This window comes from Sinocyclocheilus grahami, unplaced genomic scaffold, assembly GCF_001515645.1.
Source record: "Sinocyclocheilus grahami isolate Dianchi unplaced genomic scaffold, SAMN03320097.WGS_v1.1 scaffold672.1, whole genome shotgun sequence".
Lineage (NCBI taxonomy): Eukaryota > Metazoa > Chordata > Actinopteri > Cypriniformes > Cyprinidae > Sinocyclocheilus > Sinocyclocheilus grahami.
The window spans coordinates 152,347-174,645 of NW_015505851.1; the positions used below are offsets into that span (position 1 = coordinate 152,347).

The window sequence follows — 22,299 nt, forward strand, 5'->3', positions numbered from 1 at the left end:
TCTCTCTCTCTCTCTCTCTCTCTCTCTCTCTCTCTCATCACCGGAGCCAAGCGGAAGAACAGCTCTGAATCGCTCGTGATATAAGCTCAATCAGGAAATACCATTCAAACTCGCCATAGCTGTAGCTTTGTGGAGCCGCCCTCTCCGTTAAACCGATTTCTACCAAGTAGAAAACTTTTTGTTTGTTTGGGGAGGAGAGATGCGGTTGGTGAACAGTCTGGCCGAACCGTGAATCCACTAACGGAGCATTAAAAACCAGCGGAGAGAACCGGAGAAGCGAGAGAGCGCTGTTTCTGACCGACGACTGAAGTGAGTCTCTCCGCATTACCGCGTGCGTGTAGCGGACGTTACATTATTACATTATTACGATACATTATTACATTATTACGACACATTTGTATCCAGAAGTGAGCTGAAGCTGACAAAACTTCCTTTTGGGCACGTCCTCGCTTGTAGAAACAGTAAAAATAAAGTCGGTAGGCTGTTAGCGTCAGGCTGTAGTTTTTATACCTATCTTATAAGCCTAGTGTCTCTAATTAGACAGCTGAACGTGTACGAGTGTACAACAGTAAAGTTCGCTGATGTAAGAAAGCTCTCATTTCAAGCACATGCGCTAAACAAACTATGGCGGGACAATGGGGCTAAATGCCTCATTTCAACAGATAGTTCACCTAAAAATTAAAAATCAATTAGTCACCGACAAGTTGTACCAAACCTGTATGAGTTTCTTTCAGCTGTTGAGCACAAAAGAAGATATTTTGAAGATATATGTTGGTAACCACCAACCAAAGATCGTCCATTGTCCACCATAGTAATGGAAAAAATACTATGGAAGTCAATGGCTGCCGTCAATTGTTTGGTTTCCAACATTCTTCAACATATCTTCTTCTGCGCTCAACGGCTGAAAGAAATTCATACAGGTTTGGCACAACTTGTCGGTGACTAAATGATGACAGAATTTTCATTTTTGGGTGAACTGTCCCTTTAAGGGAAATTAGATTTCGTATTGGCCCCAAAGTGTATCAAAGCTCTGTTTATGTTGTATTTAATATTGATGGAGTAACGTAATGGAATATGGAAGATGGTTTGATTAAAGACGAAATCAATACTGTATTGAAGCTAAATGGTGTGGGATCAAAGGTCAGAGGGCAAAAGGCCCTGAGGAACTATAGTGAGACTTGATGTATGGGAAGTAATATGACAAATTTGGTCAACATATGCAAATCTCTCTTTTGGCATTTTTGTATATGTTTCTGAAGAACATATTTTAGTGGTTTATGTCTTGCAACTGCACTATTTCTACAGGCGTATTTGCTCAATTTAATCAGTCAGTCTGAGCTCACTTTTAACTCTATATATCGAGTCTTTACTCTCTATATCAAGAATGCATTTTAAAACCATAACAAGTCTTCTGTCTCAAAATCAACAGGTGTTTAGAAAAGTTCTGTGATGGTGTTTGCTATTTAGTTTTATTATTGTTTGTGGGAGACAATTACTACCTTTATGTGAACCTTACAGTTAAAATACTTATTCCTAATTAAAATAATGAACTGTTTTTAATAGTAGAGTTTATAAAGTAATTAAGAACAATAGAATTCAGTGGGAATCCCAGTTTAGACAGCCAGATAGACGTGTGCATTCAGCTGGATCGTATGATGAACCACAGTTCAAGAGTCCATGTGCTATCCTGTCGTCAGCCCTTTCTGTCTATCTGCTATGAAACATTTACCCAACATTTTCACTTCATTGCTCTGCGCACACATTTGCGCTGAGATTTCATCTTAAATTGGAGCTTTCCCAAAATAGAAAGCCTTGAAGATGACACACTAACACGAGACACCAGTACTGGTGAGTGAGTCCACTAGAACCATGTGTGGAAGATTTGACTAAACCATCAGAGAGCTTCTGCTCTTACCTTTGACCTAATTAGAATCAGTCAGGTTTCGGACAAATACAGCAGAGGAAGACCGGGGCTAGTTGTCACACTATACTCCAGTGAATAATTAATTATTGTTAATCGTCCCTCAATTGCAGGGAGTGTTGTCACAGTGAGAACGTGCCTTTAAACTGCAGTGTAAAAAAATTCCATAAAATTTACGGTAAAAAACGGCAGCTGTAGTTGCTGGAATTTTACCGTAAAAAATATGGTAGCAACATTTTAGGTTTGACTGTTTTAACTTAAATTTACAGTTAAATACCGTAATTTCATTAACTGATATAATGTTACTATACCAACCTATTACAGTACTGAAATCTGTTTTGTAGCTTTGTAATACACTGATAACCACCAAATGCAGGAGGTGATGAGAGTCACATGATGAACCAAAGCCCATCACAAGCAGCTTTTAAATATTAACATATATAGAAGGAGCACACAAACACTAAACACTAAACAGCATCACGGTAACACACATGATACTGAAATAATGCAATAAACATTCATTTAACAACATTAGGTGTAACATACAACCCTAATATACAAAACTGATTAGAAAAAACTAAGAAGAAACATCGTTATTTCAACAAAAAAACATCAAATTTGAAATGTAATGCAGGGAATTCTGGGAATGTCAATTTACGGTCTTTTTCACTTCCTAAAGCGGTATACTACCGTAAAATTACATGTAATGTCCAATACAGTTTTTCACCGTATATAGTAGGGGAATTTACCGTTAACCATTTAACAGGTTTTTACTGTAGCATTTTTACAGTCTTTTACCGTTAAATTCACAGTCATTTTTTACAGTGTAAAACTTCAGCTCTGAATCATTTGGCTCAAATATTTTCCATTTCAAAGCACAATATGATCTATAAAACGTTTGCGAAGCTCTAAAATGAATTCTGAGTCTGATTTTAATACCCAAATGAACCCGACAGCAATGCAAAATCAGTAAATCACACCCCTAATGTTCCATCTGCATGATGGGGTGTGTGTGGACATCTGCTGTTAGATGCTCAGGTGTGTTTAACACGTTTTCCCACATCAGTGATCCGTAATGCTGCCCAAACTTTCCGTTCCAAACCTCTGGTTTCATGGTTTATTGTTTGAAGTAAATGATTTGTGTGTGTTATCAGCAGGATCACTTCAACCACCACCTGACATGAATAGGCCTGTCGCAATAATCAATATATTGACGCAATGTATGTACATGACCTCAATACTTTTTGGTGACGCAATATATCGCCCATTATATTTACTAAAACATTAATGTCACCATGTTTTGTACATTCCACTTGCGCCTGTGTCTTCTGCAGCTTCTCGTACACATTTAAAAAATGCTTCTACAAACAAAGTTTCATCTGCAGGTTTGGTCTTGTTTAGGGATCTGTGTCTTTGTGCGTACGGACATCTGAGTGCTGAGTAGTGATTGTGTTTTTCAGCAATAGTGTGCAACCTTCATTTACAGAGAAAAGAAGGTGAGGGAAAAATCTGTAGATGGAAAAATCTCCATGCAAGTCTTTTGTGCATTTTTCTTTTTTTCTACTTGTTACTTTGCACTGTTTGTTAGGACGTTTATTTACTATTTATTCAGGTTTTTTAAGGTATCTAATATTTTGACACTTAAATTCCATGATCTAAATATTCTTAAAAATGAAAAGTTTGTTGTCGTTTGGAAGTGTGTAGGCCTTCTTGCATTATTATGCCGTTACATTATGATTATATATTCAGTGGCATAAAATGGTCTTTAAAATGAAAATAATATCGCTTATCGCAATTATTTCTGGGGCAATATATCGCACAACAAAAAGTTGTTATCGTGACAGGCCTAGACATGAAGTCTGATTCAATTACAGGAGAGTTCAGTAAGAGTTCTGTTCAATCTGTGTAGTGTTGTTGTTAATCTAAAGTAATTCAACTAGAGCCACAGTCACACTTTTTAAAAAATATACTACATACAAAAGGTAAAAAATATTCAGTCTACCCCACTCCAATGCTACAAACCTGCAGATTTCAAATTTGCATTATTTTAATTCAGAGGTCATGACGTGATGCATCAGTCTCCGTGATATGAGTTCACAGATTCAGCACATTTTAACTTTGAAAAGCAATGAAATTCACACGATTTTGTGTTTCCTGTTTCCTGCATTCACATGCGAATGAATGGAAGTCAGTGGAACAAAAAGTGTAGAGTGACTGTCCCTTTACTCTTCAGAAAAAATCAATTCCCTAAAGAGAATTTTTGTTAATGTATGTTTTTTAAGTATAGAACTGTCACGTCACAATTGACATAATTCACCTTTTTTTTTTTTTTTTTACAATTAAATTCACCTTTTTAAAATGAACTGGAATGTCAGTTAGGGTGACATAATTAAACTTTATATCATCTAAGTTTATTAGTATGTTATCCAAGTTCAAAGTACAAAAAAGTCATAATTTTATAATGATAAAATTGTATGTAAATGAGTCAAAACATAGTGATAAAATTGACCTAGTGTGGCTATTTGCACTTCATTACAAAGCTATATTATCATGAAGACATCTAAACTAATGTCACATTACTGAAAAAGGGAGTTCCTTTTAGTTGGTTACCACTGAAACTATGACGCCGTCGATTATGACAGAAAATGACTCGCTGTGCAAAACAAAAAACCATTGATATTTAAAATGTTAAAATACATACAACCACAAAACATTAGACATGAGACTGCTGTAACAGAATCTCTTATCAGCACTGCCTGTGCAAAGTCATATTCCACTCTTGTAAAATCTGGTTTATGTAAAATATACTAAGAAAAAGTGGTACTTGACACTCGACAGCATGCTCTAATGAACTGGTCAAATTTGGTTTGTCTCCTCAGAACTGGAACTAGAACTCTATGACACAGGATCCTTGCGGACTAGAATTCGACATCAATGATTTAATTGATTGACTCTGCAGGGAAATAAGTGGGCATGCTATTATACAGACACACTGGTGTTGGTTCAGCTGCTTATACAGACGTATCATCAGCAGAAATCATCCTGTAACACACCCTCACCGGCTGATGTAATTACATACAACAGACCCGTTTACACAAGGCCAGTGATGGACATTTGACTCCCAAATATTTGTTGCTGGCTTTACAAACACTGAGCAGGCTGGACGAGCTGCTGTTGATTAGTTTACTGAGTTCTTGGCTCGTCATTGAATGGCTTCACGTCGCTGTCAAACAAACCACCTCACCCTTACAAAGCAGAACCTCAGTGCTGGAAGTCTGGCAGCTCTACCTGGACTCGTCCATCACTCGAGTCTGTTGAGGCATCTCTGTGTGTGTAAAGGGATGTTGATGTGCCACAAATGTAATTATGGAAATTCTCTTTGCAATAGCAATCGCTCTTGTATAAACAAGATGAATTTTTCTGTTTCTTAAGGAAATGTTGTGGTGCTTTATTGTGCAAAACGGCCACAGGAGAGTTCCAACAGGTTATTCGGTGGTATATGCTTTTTTCAAGCTGTCTGGTTCACATTATTTCAATTAATTTTTAAAAGCTGTCATGTTTAACAGCTGAATTCATTGTGAAAAGCTGCATTACCCATGATGCTGTACAGAAAATCCCATCAGTCAGAGAGTTGTGGCACGTAAATTGTGCCAAAACACACAGTAATCGAGTCTCACTATGCTGTTTTGATGTGCATATTTTGCAATACATGGTCCTATAAATATAAACAACTTGAAATCGATACGTTTTATATTTCTACATCATTTTTAGTTTGATTGTGTCATTTGCAATGCCTCGTGGGAGTATAGTTCTTTCCCTTATGAAAGCTGTGAATTTGCCAGTTCTGTCCCTTTTTATTTGTGTCTGAATTTTTGGCTCAAAATTTAAGTTTGTAATGTTGTGATTCACCTCGTTGCTGGTTAGTTTTGTTCATGGCTTATAATGCTTTAACAAAGACTTTTTAAAAATCCCATGGGACAAATTAATGAAAAAAAAAATCAGAAGCAGGCACTGATGTTGTGAAGTAAGGTGCTGTAAGGCATTGCTATGCGGTTGCTAGGGTGTTCTGAGTGGTTGTTGACATGTTGCTAGGGTGTTCTGAGTGGTTGTTGACATGTTGCTAGGGTGTTCAGAGTGGTTGTTGACATGTTGCTAGGGTGTTCTGAGTGGTTGTTGACATGTTGCTATGCGGTTACTAAGGGGTTCTTCTGTCTGAAGTGAATCAGTCTTGTATTCTCTATATATGACTCCGCTCCCTCCTTCAGTGGAAATCTGGGGGATTTTTTACTCTTTTTATCAGAAGTATAATTGCTTAGTAAAGCGTGTTCACTAGAGTTGTGAGATTTAAAGGGCACCTATTATGCAAAATCCACTTTTACATGGTGTTTGGACATTAGTGTGTGTTGGCAGCCTACAATGATAAAAATCCACCCACTCCTCATTTTTTAATCCCCATTAAACCAAATCAGTCTCACAAGGCGTGTAAGACTGAACATAAGAGTCTTCATTATCTGAGCCACTGGGGACGCAGTGGCTTACTTCTGTTTTTCAAGGTAATGCGCCTCAAAATCTACCTAAAGCGGTGTGTTCGATACATCGATACAACAATGTATCGTCACAGAGATTTGACGATACAACTACAGAGACAGCTGTATCGATATCGTGGCACGCGCGCAGCTGTGGACCACGCTTAATTTGAATACAAGAGCAGCGTTTAAAACGGAATTGAAAAGTGCAAGGTTTCTAAAAAATAATGAATAGAGTATATTAGGCTACAACAAGGTTTAATCTATATTGCCTGATATAAAGAGACGTAACCCCCGAAACAGAGCTTCACATTTGCGCAATATGGAAATATCTAACCTTGCAACCATGAGTATACGCTCTCTCTCTCCACTGTGGATAAACGCGCTTGCTTTCTGAAAACACAGGTTAGCTTGCAGTTTAGCGATCTCCACTTCGATATTCTATTCTCAGAAAAGTGTGATTCATCAACTGTTCATTTACGAGAGAGAGACTGTATGAATTACCTCCGTTTTTGCCGCGTTTCTCTACGAAGAGTGAAGCTGTGGCTTTAATTGCTTTAGAAACAATGATGCTACCAGCTCCTTGTTGAGAAAGACAATGTAGCTCTTCAGCGATTAAGCTATTTTATTGATAAAATTGCGGGGCAGCGCTGAGAAGTTTCTGTGTTGCTGAATGCGCTGTGAGCTACAGTGAAGACTGCGCATTAGTTTAGAACGCTTCTAATTTTTATTTGTATTTTTTAAACATAAAAAGTGTGTTAATTTGTGCAGTGATTACCTACCAGCAATGTAAAGATGATTTTTTTTAAATGTATTAGAATGAGTGCATTACAATATACTGTATATTTACTAGAATGAGTACATTATTATTTGTGGGCCTAAAAAAAAACAAGATGCAAACAATCAGAATATTGCACCTGGTGGGGAGTGCACAATGCGAACATGAAACATACGCCATTACTTATATTGTAATCTACAGTGGTACAGTTAAGGAGGCCACATTACATTGTATACATCATCTGAAAGCTGAATAGATAAGCGTTTCATTGATGTGTGGTTTGTTAGGAGGACAATATTTGGCTGAGATACAACTATTTGAAAATCTGGAATCTGAGGGTGCAACAAAATCTAAATATTGAGAAAATCATCTTTAAAGTTGTTCAAATGAAGTTCTTAGCAATGCATATTACTAATCAAACATTAAGTTCTGATATATTTACAGTAGGAAATTTGCAAAATATCTTCAAGGAACATGATCTTTACTTAATATCCTAATGATTTTTGGTATAAAAGAAAAAATGATCATTGTGACCCATACAATGTATTGTTGGCTATTGCTACAAATATACCCCAGCGACTCAACACTGCTTTTGTGCTGCAGGGACACAAATGATCTGTGGGGTATTTTGAGCTGAAACTTCTCAGACACATTCTGGGGACACTAAAGACTACTACCAATATTACATCTTGTAAAAAGGGCCAAAATAGGCCCTTTAATGAGCAGTCTTAAAATCGAAGATTATTCATTTGATCTTTTCCGTCCATTTTGATTGATTTCATGTCTCGTCATCGTCTGATAATCTACTCGGTGCACATCTGGATCAGAGGAGCATAACTGTAGAATGTGGTTTATATTCAGAGGGTGGTCAGTGTCAAGAGCGTGTTTGACCTTGCTGAATGAATCATTTATTAATTCAATGTTTTAGTCGACCTTGTCTGACACACATCTGGGATTGGGACGGTTGCCATCAGGCATCATTAGTGCTCTGTAAATAGACTATAATGAGTCTTTGGGGCTGTCTGTCATACAGTACAGTGTTTTCCACAAGACACAAACACACAAATGCCAAAGTCTCAAGGTTTTTCTGGTTGGCATGCTCTAGTTTAGTGCCTGCTAGTAGATCATAACCAAACCATCTGGTTCAATAATCGTTCTCCATATGCACGGCAGATATTTGATTATATTGGAATAGCAGTGCAAGCAGAGCAAATGCACTGAAATGAATGGGAATGCCATTGCATAGCGTTCTGAATGTATTAAAAACCTCTGTGAATCCACGCACTACTTATCATTCACACACTCACTCTTCTGACGTCTGCTTGAGTTCCCAGCACTCGACAAAACCCTGTTCCTCGCAAAACGCTCTACACACTTCCTCACGGTCCTGCCACACACACACACACACACACACACACACAGTGCACTGATAGGTTGAGCAGAGAATGGCCAGAGGGGAGTCACATGACCAGAGCGGCCAATGAGAGCTCAGGAAGCGCTGTCGTCTGACCCTCACAGGCGTGTCTGACTGCGGTGAAGAGGAATGCTTGCATTAACACAAGTTCTGAAATAAGACAGAGTCTTAAACTGAACTTTATCTGACCTTGTACTCGTAACATGTTTGCAGCACTGATGCATTTGACTGCTAAACGCAGCCTTGTAAAAACAAGCATTTTATGATAAACTAAAATATATTTTAATGTAATTTCTATTGAAACCTGTATGTCATGTATTTAGTTACACATTAGTAATGCTGAAGCTGCAATTTAGTACATGTACAATGTAATATCAAATAACATGCTACATGTTATAATCAAGCACTGTACATGTGCTTTAGTACGTTAATCAACACATCAAAATAAGTTTGTTTACTTTTTATTAAAACATAATGATTTAAAATTTTCTTTAAAGTATAACGTTTAATTTGGGATTATTACAAAGTGCACTTTTGAAAAGTGTAAGAAACAGTCAAGAATGTGTCTCTTTTCAAGTGCACTTAAGTGTTCTTTTATTCATTGATTTATTCATTATCTGCTAGTACAGTGTTTTAAAAACATACTTAAGATTTGAAGTGCACATTCAATACAGCTGACCCTTCGCAGGGAGTTTGATTGACAGGCGATCTGACCAATCATAACGCCAAATCTGCCATACCGTCTGATGTTCATTCATGTTTATTTCATGCTTTAAGTAAATATGAGAAGATGATTGGTTCACATACTGCTTGAACTGAGGCAGTACAGCGATCTGTCACAACACATTATTAAAGAGCCACAAAACGGTATTTATTGTTTGAATTTCTTTAAAGAATGACCAAATTTGAAGCCATGCCAAATTTTGAAGTCATATGTTCTCACGCAGTAAAAATACATCTCGGAGCAAAGAGGACACTGACAACATGCCGACAGACAAGACACGGAGCAGGTTACTTCTGGTATGAAACATGGTCTCAGCGTTCAATTTTTGTCATTTTTTAAAGAATTTCAAACAGTACAAAATACAATTTTGGCTCTTTAATGTGTCATGACAGATGGCTGTAGCGCCTCAGTTCAAGCGGGACGTGAAGCGATCATCTCTTCCTCTATACTACTTATAGCATGAAATAAACAAAAATAAACATCAGAAGGTATCTTGTTTCAACCGCAGGAAGATGTCAGTACACAACATTTTCAAGTTCAAGACCACTGACGTTAATCTACTCTCCTGTCTTGTTTGTTTGTCGGACAAAAATGGCAGATTTGGCGTTATGATTGGTCAGATCGCCTGTCAATCAAACTCCCAGCAACGAGTCAATCGAGTGCACTTCATTTTCACAAGATCACTCTCTCTGTTATATCTAGTACAATTTGATGTGACAAGTTGTTTTAGCACAGTGAATTACATTTCAGTGGTCTGTTCTTGAACAGTCTAGAGAGATTGAATATATCAATATATCTTTATGAACTGCTGTCACAACAGGAAGAACACAAACGCTGCACCCAAACATTAAAACAGAAGTGTGTTACCCGGTCACTGATTCAACTTCTGTTTTATAAAACTGTCGTCTCTTAAATGTAACTCATGGGATTTAAAAGAACAGTTCACCTAAATTAAAATGCTGTTCATTTATTCACATCCCAGTTCATACTGTTCATTATTCACTCTCATATCTGTATGTTGTTATTTTCTATTCTCTAATATAGGGTGATCAGTCACATGTTGTTTAATGGCTCTGTTGATTGAATAAATGGATAGTGCTAAACCTCCTTGAGTGACAGCACAATAATAGAGTTTTGTGGCAAAAACCCATTAAAGTCATGATGAAATGGATGTAGAGACAGATTTTTTCTTCTGTATTATTAGGTTCTATGCATCGGCTGTTGATTGGATGTTGAGATGTGGTACATAAGTGCAAACTAAATTTTCAGACACTGCATTATCACTTAAATTCATATTAAATAAAAGTAGCTGAACTTTAGTGTCCCATGTAAGTAGGTACTATTATACTTAAGTTTAAAATTATACACAACTACAAGTAGGTTTTATATGCAATTCTTATGTGTAATTTTTATACATAATTTCTATTGTCTTTGAAATATGGTCAAAGTGTTACTGCTGAATGTACAGACAAACATTTATGATAAACTAAAATCAACTTTAATGTCATTTCTGTTGAAGCCTGTATGTCATGTACAGTATTTATTTGTAATGATGGATTTAGTACATTGAAGATATATCAACTTTTAAATATAATATCAAATAACACAGTCAAAATTACAAACACCTATAATCAGCTCTTTAAAAGTACTTTACATGTGCTTTAGTATGTTAGTCAACACAGCAAAATAAGTGTAATTCTTTAAAGCATGACAAAAGATTTTGGAAAAGCTTATGATCGGAAAGTCCTGTATACGTCACCAAAGTGAAGCCTTGGTTAAACTATAAGAGATCAAAAAAATCACACCAGTAAGACCAGACCCACTTTATATCAAGTGTTCTTAACTATGTATACTTACATTTAAAATAATCATTTACAATACAATGTTCTTCTTGAGTGCATACATGCTTTTACACTGTACTTATATTTGAAAATACTATCTTGCATACACCTGTAATTAATTTCTGTAGTTACATCTATAATTACACTGTTGACCCTCTATCCCTTAAACCTAACCAGACCACCAAACCTGTCCCATTTTACCTGTATTTCACCTTAATAGCAGCAAATGTGTTTAGCAATTCAAGATGAACACAATAGGTACATTGTACCTTACAATTCATTATTTTATTATTAAGTACATATACACCATTTAGAAAAACCTAATATAAAGTAGGGCCTAAGACCTATATGCATTTATTAAAAAGATATGTTGGATTTCATTTCATGCCAACTTTAAAAATGTGTGTTGACTTTGTAATCAGAATTTCTGTCCATGCAAAAGTAATAAACAGAAAGTGAAATATACAGTATTGCTTGCTGCTGCATGCTGCAACCAAAATGTGAAGATGTAATGCAAACATTGGCAAATCCAGCAGGGCTCATTGTAGCAGTCTGGTGCTTTGTAAAGACAATTGTGTTTCCAGGTGATCTGTTTAAACCTGTGCACTCCGAATCAGAGAAAACAGTTAATCAGATTAGAGCTGTTGTCCTGATGCTTTCCAGTTTTTTTGTGCAATATGCATCAGAAGGTCAAAGTGCATGTCTTCAATTAGTGAGATAAGACTGAGAGACTTTCATCAGTGTAGCAGAAAAACATTCAGGAAGATATTAGCTCTTCTGAGGAATGTGATTGCCATGCGATGTCAGAGAGTATGTTTGTCACTGAGATATTTCCCCATTCTGACTATACACAAGTTGCACATTTCTCTCATTTATTTGCTGCCAACTGTGAAATCATTTGCAGAAACTATTGCATCAAGTAACAAAAAATGAGCTGTGATGGGTTGTTTTATGCATACTATAGATCCGGCAACTTTTTCCTGTCTAAGCAGTCTGTTGCTATTACTCTCCAAACATGCAAAGCTTTCAGAAATGTTTCGTGTTTTCAGGAACAATTAATCCTTCCATCTTTTACAATCCTCCTGCGCTTCAGTCAGTTGCATCAGTGACCACATCCTTCCACTCTTTAGTTCGGTGAAATCTAAGGGCGGGCCGTTGAGTGCAGATTCAGGCTTAGCTGCGGAATATCTAAAACACCATGTAGTTTCAGCCGTAATTAGACTGTGTTATCAGGGTCTTAGTAGAGGATCAGTACAACTGATTCAAAAAATGCATCTTTTGTAAAAAAATAAATAAAAAAAATACTAAGTGCATGTAATAATAACGCAAAGCAAAAATAATGCAAGGCTTGGCAAGCGGCAGTAATAATTAGGAGACTACTATAGGGTCACCACATCACACAAACCTCAGCTATACTGTGCAGATCATATACACACATCACATCTGCCTTAGTCTGATTTCAGATGCCTCCTGCCCTGTAATGTTAAACAGCATGTGTGTTCTTCCTCTTCAAAATGAAAAACAACAACTCAAACTCAACATCTTTGAACAGCTTATCTAGATCAACTGTGGTCTGTCTTGAGGTTGTAACGTAACCAGTCACTCCACCCACTTGAAGCCCATGCACGATCTGTGTAAGTCGAAAGTAAAGAAGGTGTCTAGGAGCCAATGCCATCTGTGAGCACAACATACTGTAGCTGGAACAAAGCTTTACATCTGCAAGCTTCAGAGATGCTGTGTCAGATCGAGTGATGTCATATGTCACTGTTAAACATGGCCAAGTGCATGTACCCATATCAGATTTTATGACACAGTTGTGTTTGCTAAGGCAGCACTGTTATTTTCTCTCATACTGAGGATTAGAGGTTTGGAGGTTTTAGAACAAACAGCATTCAGTGTTTGCATCATCCTGCAGCGTTTGCATGATTCCTCAAGCCGTGTGTGTTGTTGAGGAGCGTGTGCTGCTGCTGTAGTAAGTGATAGGATGCACCATTTTCACCTGCTGAAGACAAACAAAATAAAACAGGTGAAAGGTTAAAGAGATGTGAGGGTGCAGGACTCTTTACAATTGGGAAAATAAGCATCCTTATGGAAGCTTGGTTCCACCTTGCAATAAAAAAATATATTTAAAAAAAGGTAATTGCAACCTTTTATCTCACAATTCTAACTTTCCCCCTAAAAACTGCCAGATGACTTTTTTTTCTCAGAAATCTTTCTTTCTGGATGGATGGATAGATAGTTACATGGGTGGTTGGTTGGTTGAATAGATAGATCCATAGGTCCAGGAATAGATGATGGATGGATGGATTAGATGATAGATGAATGGATGGGTGGGTGGATGGATGGATGGATGGATGGATGGATGGAATAGATCATGGATGGGTAGATGGATTAGATAGATGATGGGTGGATGGATGGGTAGATTAGATAGAGGATGGATGGATGGGTAGATTAGATAGATGATGGGTGAATGGATGGATGGATGGATGGATGGATGGATGGGCAGATTAGATAGATGGGTGGATGGATGGATGGATGGATGGATGGATTAGATAGATGATGGATGGATGCATTAGATGATTGGTGAATGGATGGATGGATGGGTAGATTAGATAGATGGTGGAAGGATGGATGGATGCATTAGATGATGGGTGAATGGATGGATGGATGGATGGATGGATGGGTAGATTAGATAGATGGTGGATGGATGGGTGGAAGGATGGATGGATGCATTAGATAGATGATGGGTGAATGGATGGATGGATGGATGGATGGGCAGATTAGATGGATGGATGGGTGGAAGGATGGATGGATGGATTAGATAATAGATTATATAGATGATGGATGGATAGATTATATAGATGATGGATGGTAGATTAGATAGATGATGGATGGATGGATGGGCAGATTAGATAGATGATGGATGAATGGATGGATGGGTAGATTAGATAGATGATGGATGAATGGATGGATGGGTAGATTAGATAGATGATGGATGGATGGGCATATTAGATAGATGATGGATGGATGGGTGGAAGGATGGATGGATAGATGGATGGATAGATTATATAGATGATGGATGGATAGATTATATAGATGATGGATGGTAGATTAGATAGATGATGGATGGATGGGTGGAAGGATGGATGGATGCATTAGATGATGGGTGAATGGATGGATGGATGGGCAGATTAGATAGATGATGGATGAATGGATGGATGGGTAGATTAGATAGATGATGGATGGATGGATGGGCAGATTAGATGTTAGATGAATGGATGGATGGGCAGATTAGATGGATGGATGGGTGGAAGGATGGATGGATGAATGGTAGATAGATGATGGATGGGTAGATTAGATACATGATGGGTGAATGGATGGATGGATGGGCAGATTAGATAGATGATGGGTGAATGGATGGATGGATGGATGGATGGGCAGATTAGATGGATGGATGGGTGGAAGGATGGATGGATGGATTAGATAGATGATGGATGGATAGATGGATGCATTAGATAGATGATTGGTGAATGGGTGGATGGATGGGTAGATTAGATAGATGGTGGATGGATGGATGCATTAGATAGATGGTGGATGGATGGGTAGATTAGATAGATGATGGGTGAATGGATGGGAAGATTAGATAGATGATGGATGGATGAATGGATGGATGGGCAGATTAGATAGATGATGGGTGGAAGGATGGATGGATGGGTGGATGGATGGATGGTAGATTAGATAGATGATGGATGGATGAATGGATGGATGGGCAGATTAGATAGATGATGGATGAATGGATGGATGGGCAGATTAGATAGATGATGGATGGATGGATGGTAGATTAGATAGATGATGGATGGATGGGTGGATGGGCAGATTAGATAGATGTTGGATGAATGGATGGATGGGCAGATTAGATAGATGATGGATGGATGGATGGATGGGTAGATTAGATAGATGATGGATGGATGGATGGGTAGATTAGATAGATGATGGATGGATGGGTAGATTAGATAGATGATGGATGGCTGGGTGGATGGGTAGATTAGATAGATGATGGATGGATGGGTGGATGGATAGCTCAAACAGAAGAGCATAGTGCTAACAACGTCAAGCTTCACTTCCCAGGGAAAGCAAGAAATCATTAAAATGTGTAACTTCATATGTCGCTTTGTATAAAACTTGTCTTTCACATGCATGACTGTAACTCATCTGTGTGTCTCTGTTTTGCAGAATGCTGGAGTGGGTGAGTGAAGTGTTCTGGCACGAGCGTCTGTGGTTCCCAGAGGGATTGGGATGGGCAGATCTGGAGGACCGTGATGGCCGGGTCTTTGCGAAGGCACGGGATTTGTGGGCGGTACTGCCAATCGCCGTCCTGTTTCTAATAATTCGACAGGTCTTTGAGAGGTGCGTCAAAGTCTTCTTCTTCCTGTGTGTTTTACAGTATGCCCTCCATGCAGAGCTTTTCTCTCCCTCTCGCTCTCCCTCTGTCTGGCCTGACTGTTTATAAATAGATCTTTAGTTCTATTGTCTACGTGCTTTTTGTGTCTCGCTTTTCGAACTTGAATGTGTTCTCACCCTGCGTCACTATGGATGGTATCAGAATTTCAAACAGTCCATTTCAACATATCAATCAACGTCATTTAAAATACATAGTGTTTTTAATGTAAAACTTTAATGTATGACATCTCGCCTGCTCAGCAAAACTGCATTTACTTAATCAAAAATACAGTAGAACAGTAAAAATGGTTAATATTATTACATTTTAAAATAACTGTTGTCTATATGAATCTATGTTAAACTGTAATGTATTTCTGTGATGCGCAGCTGTATTTTCAGCATCATTACTCCAGTCTTCAGTGTCACATGATCTTCAGAAATCATTCTAATATGCTGATTTGCTGCTCAAGAAACATTTCTGATTATTATCAATGTTGAAAACAGTTGTGCTGCACAATATTTTTCTGGAAACTGTGATACATTTTATTTTTCAGGATTCTTTGATGAATAGAAAGTTAAAAGAGCAGCATTTATTTTTGTAACATTATACGTTTCTTTACTGTCACGTTTGATCATTTAATGCATCCTTGCTGAATAACTACTATTCACTTTCATCAAAAACGTCTGCCTGTATGTTCAGATATGTTGCTACACCGCTAGCCTCTCTGCTGGGCTTGAAGGAAACAGTCAGACGGCGAGTTACACACAACCTCACACTGGAGTCCCACTATTGCAACACAACTAAAAACCCCACACAGGTGCGTACGCTGCTAACCGCTCTCAACACATTGGCCCACACTCAGTGTTGGGAAGGTTACTTTAGAAGTTACCCTATCTAAAATTTAATAAGTAGGCTTGTGCAACTATTTCAGTTATTTTATTAAAGTAATGTAACTGATTACATTTGACTACTTTTCTAAAATTATAATGTTTTCAACTATTAATCATTTTGACAAAATCACAAAATCAGATATTATCACCTCTTTTTACTTTGAGATCACTCTGAGGTTAAATACAGTTTGAAAACCATAACAAGAAATCGTTTAATAGCTATGATACCGTTTTTGAAATCAAATCTTTGCATTAGTGCTGCCAAACGATCAATCGCGATTAATCGTATCCAAAATAAAAGTTTTTGTTCACATAGTATATGTGTGTGTACTGTGTATATTTATTATGCGTATTTAAATACACAACCATGCATGTATATATTTAAGAAAAATGTTACGTTTGTATATTAAATATATTTATATATAACATAAATTATATGAATATAAATATATGCATGTAAATATTTTCTAAATATATACAGTAAGTGTGTGTATTTATATATGCATAATAAATATACACAGTACACACACATATATTATGTAAATAAAAACTTATTTTGGATGCGATTAATTGCGATTAATCGTTTGACTGATTACAGTTACATTTATTTGGTAATTTATCGTGTTTTTGCTCTCCAGAGTTCAGTAGAGAAACTGTGCAAGCAGACGGGATGGACCGAGCCACAGGTCCAGCGCTGGTTCAGGCGGCGCAGGAATCAAGACAGACCCAACCTTCTCAAGAAGTTTCGTGAGGCCAGGTGAAAACACACACACCAACAGAAACATTATTCACACAAGCACCCTTTATAGTCCTGTTACCATCGACTGTTTCCTGTGAGATGAGCTTTAGCTGCTGATGTACGAGATTAAATGCTGCTTTATGAAAGCGGTTTCTCTTAAGTGCAAAAGCTGAAGCGTGTTTGGCACTTACTAAATTATTCATATGTTTAGTAAAAGTTTTAAAGGCTCGTTCACATGCAGTTTTTCTCAATCTTGGTTCTAGAGGACAACAGCATTGCTCTTTTTTCCAGCTCAGCTCTTAAAGCCTAATGCACAGAGATCTATTGCAAGAAACAGCGCATTTAGTTCAAGCACAGGAACCAAGGAAGATCTCAGAAAGACCCGTAAAAACATCACTGATTGGCTGCTCTCAAACCTTTTGCTAGTGACAAAATATATAATAATCAGGTAGTGGTAAAAAATCTAATGAAATTGGTAATTAATTACATTAGGAATGATTTTTTAACAAATCACAGAAACTGAAAATGATTTGTTTAATAATCAATTAATTCATCAAATGTATTTAATAATCAACACGCAGATAAAAAACAGATTTTTATGTAAACGTTTAAATTGCATATAAGGCTGTTTTATATCAACTTTTAATTATATAATTATGTTTGATTCTAATTCATGAAATATAAACATTTAAGCGGTCGCCATAATAAAACTTGTTTTCATGACACATTTATTCAAACATGCATTAAATAATGAAGACAACAGATTAAGTAAAATATATAATGAATATATAATACAGTGCATTGAGAGTTTTTTTTTTCATGCGGGCTAATGAGTTTATGGACACTGTATATGGTGTTACGTGACATTATTGTTTATGAGCTGTTTTACTGATGTCTTTCTGTGGTTGAAACACTGATTGATCGATTACATGAGACATGATTAATTTCAGTAAGTTGTTCTGTTTCTTTCAACACCTTCTGATGTTCATTCATGTTTATTTCATGCTATAACTAATAGTAATGAGCAAGAGATGATTGCTGCAGCAAATTGTTGTTTCTATTTGACAGAATTTGAAAGATCAGACTTAGTTTCATATCAAAACATAACAAAGCTTATTGCGATTATTGGATGGCAGACACCAAAAATAAAGTTTTTGTTCACAGGTCAAATGAAAAGATCCTCAGTTCCTCTAAAAGGAGAAAATCCACATTGTTAATCCAGCGGTAGCGTCCACACAGCTGACATATTTACCTGGCGTAGTTTATCCGTGTTATGTGCATGAGACAGTCATAATGCTCCATCAGAGAAATGCTAATTAAACGTCATTGTTTTGGTCAATGATTTTAGCCCTCCAAAACTATTTTGGCCGAAACTGAAAATTAATTTTCAGCTGAATATGTTCTGTTGTGAAATTTGGTGCATCATAAATATAGTGAAATATACTACTTGGAAAAAACATGTATACACTTCTTTTGAAAGAGCGTCAATGGCAGAAAGATGGTTTTCCTCTCATAACGGTTTAGTTACGGCATCTAACAGCATGACTTGGTTAACTAACCAAACCTTGACCCTTTTGCTCTTTTGCAGCTGGAGATTCACCTTTTATCTTCTCGCCTTCATCGGTGGTCTTGTTGCACTAATAGATGTAAGTCCTTTGCAGTTTCAGCCTGTTTTAACTCTCTGGTTTTATTTTCTGTGCTGGGTTTTTTTGCATAACACAATCCGTCCTGTTCTCTAGAAACCCTGGTTGTATGATCTGGAGGAGATGTGGAAAGGCTTCCCCGCTCTGGTGAGTTCAGTCTCCTGTCAAACCATGGCATCTTGACCAGCTGCTCTTTTTCTAAAGGGTTCCTTGTCATCTCAGCAAATACTGCATTAAATGTACAACAATTTGAAATGCACAAACTGCAAATGTAGTACATAAGAACTAAGCATTTCTATAGCCAACTACCTTTAAATAGAGCTGATGTTGCATTGATGTCATATAGGACTTAGGTACATCTTTATATGTAATTTCATAATTACTTCTATTGTCTTTACTGCTGGACTAAACGTCAAGCATTTATGCTAAACTAAAATATACTTTAATGACATTTCTATTGAAACTTGTATGTCATGCATTTAAAAATATTCGTAATTACACATTTGTAATAATGAAGTTGCAATTTACTACACTTAAACTATTTTAGCTGTAAAATGTAAACACGCTACAGTTAAAATGATAATCAAGTGCATTACGTGTGCTTTAGTATGTTAGTCTGCAGCACATAGAAATGTGTTCTTCTTTAAAACACAGCAAAGGATTATTAGAACACAAACGTACTTTAAAGTAAAACATTTAATTTGACATATCTTTTTATTTATTTATTTTCAATTAGTGTAATTTAACATGTTTTTTGTTTCAAAGAGATTTATTATTATTTATATTATAATACATTTATTATTACTTATATTTAGATATATTTATTTATATTATTGGTCATTAAAAACTAAATTATGACAGACATCTTGAGTAACATTATAACAGGACCTCACGGGAAAGGGATGCATAATAAACAAAAGAAAAGCTTTGTGAAATGTGTGAGTCAGGGACCATGATGGAGCTTCATAATGAATCGCATTAAACTGACAGACGTAGTATGAAGAACTCATAACTGTGTACTGATCTTAGCGTCTCTCACGGTCTCCTGCAGGACTTCAAAGAGCAGGTCATTCATCACATGGCCACCATCACGTTGATCAGCTTCTCCTGGTGTGTTAATTACACCAGAGCGGGAACGCTCATCATGTTCATTCATGATTCAGCCGACTATCTGCTCGAGGTGAGAAGAACAACCTCACAGACACGTGACAACATCTCAACCAATTACACAGCTTGTTTAAATCATTGAAAACATTAGACAGAGGTATAATGTATTGTCAACACAATAGAGTAATTTAGATGTTGTGTATCTTAGTTATTAAAGATTTGGCCTGTTTAGTTGTTGGTTCAAACCCTGTAATCTGTGAATGTTTACAGCTCTTCAAGTTACTTCTGAGGTGGTGCTTCTCAGATTTATTTATTTTTTCTCCCCTTGAAACTAGATCAAATGTATTATTGTAAGCCAATGCTAACATATGCACTTAAAGTATGTACTTCACTGGAAAGAACAGTGTAACAGTGTGCATTGCATTGTGGGTACAGTATTCACAGCACATTTGTCACAGAAAATTTGCACTTTAGGCAAAACTAAAGAAATTTTTTGTTTTAAAGAAATCAATACTTTTAATTAGCATTAGATTTATCAAAATTGACAGTAAAGACATTTATAATGTTGCAGAGGATTTCTATTTCAAATAAATGCTGTTCTTTTAAACTTTCTATTCATCTGTGAATCCTGAAAAATAAAATGCATGATGGTTTCCACACAAATATTGTGCAGCACAGCTGTTTTCAACATTGATAATAATCAGAAATGTTTCTTGAGCAGCAGATCAGCATATTATACTGATTTCTGAAGATCATGTGACACTGAAGACTGGAGTAATGATGCTGAAAATACAGCTGCGCATCACAGAAATACATTACAGTTTAACACATAATCACACAGAAATCAGCTCTTTTAAATTATAATAATATTTCACAATATTTCAGATTTTGCCATAGTTTTAGTCAAATAAACGCAGCGGCCTCGGGACTTTTTATAAACATTAAAAATCATACTAAAGTACATCCTGGAGCATGTTCTGTAGAAATTGTAAGAGACACATCCTCCCAGTCATTTGTCTTCAAGTTGTCCATGTCAGTGTTAAAAAATGTGCTAAATACATTTCTGTCTCTCCCTCTTCTGTACGCATCAGTCTCTCCCCCTCATATCATCTCTCTCTCTCTCAGTCAGCTAAGATGTTTAACTACGCCCGATGGAAGAACGCATGCAACTACATCTTCATCCTGTTTGCTGCGATCTTCATCGTCACTCGCCTCATCATCTTCCCTTTCCGGTACCCAGCTCATCCGTCTCTCTCTCTGTGTTTCTCTCCACACACATGCTGTCATCAAACATGCCACAGCAGATGTGATTATGATACAGTCGTGGTGTGTTTCTATGGATATAAGCGTGATTATACACGTGCACAAGTAAAACCAGGTGCTAAATTGTTTGGTTGAGAACAAAGATGTGAAGATGTGTAATACTGTAAAACACGGCCAATTAGTGTGATGTCTTTGAAGGTGTTTCTGTCTGTCTCTCAGGATCATGTATTGCACATGGGTGTATCCCGTGACCCTGTACCCTCCGTTCTTCGTATATTACTTCTTTAACGGGCTGCTGATGGTTCTGCTGTGTCTGCACATCTTCTGGGCCGTGCTGATCGTACGCTTGGCCTTCCGCTTCTTGAGCAGTAACGTACGTCTGCATGGTTTACACCTAGTTTTATCTGTAACACTTTAGAAGATCCCATTAGATGAAGGAATGGTTCTCCCAAAAATTAAATTTTGCTGTGAATGTGCTCTCCCTCAGGCCGTCCGAGATGCAGGTGAGTTGGTTTCTTCATCAGATTTGTAGAAATGTAGCATTGCATCAGTGTCTCAGCAATGGATGCTCTGCAGTGAATGGGTGCCGTCAGAACGAGAGTCCAAACAGCTGATAATACAATAATCCACAAGTAATCCACAGCACTCCAGTCCATCAGTTAACATCTGGAGAAGACAAAAGCTGAAACACATCCAGCATTAAGACGCTTTTAACTAAAACAAGAGTCCACAATCCATAATAACTCTTCCTCCAGTGAAAAAGTGCATCTGCTGTTGTCTCTCACATCAAAATCTAGCCACATATTAGTTTAGAGCTGTTTAAACGCTGCTTGATCTGTGCAGATTTCTCTCCTGATTCAGACCAGAACACTGACTCACTGGAGGAAGAGTTATTATGGATTATGGACTCTATGTATTTTAGTTAAAAACGTCTTAATGCTGGATTTGTCTCAGCTTTTGTCTTCTCCAGATGTTGGACTGGAGTGCTGTGGATTACTTGTGGATTATTGTG

General features: G+C 37.1%; 1 pseudogene; it reads left to right on the forward strand.

Moving 5' to 3' along the window:
- The first annotated feature begins 221 nt into the window (after positions 1–221).
- Positions 222–22,299, forward strand: part of LOC107559033 (ceramide synthase 2-like) — a 24,652-nt pseudogene continuing 2,574 nt past the window's right edge.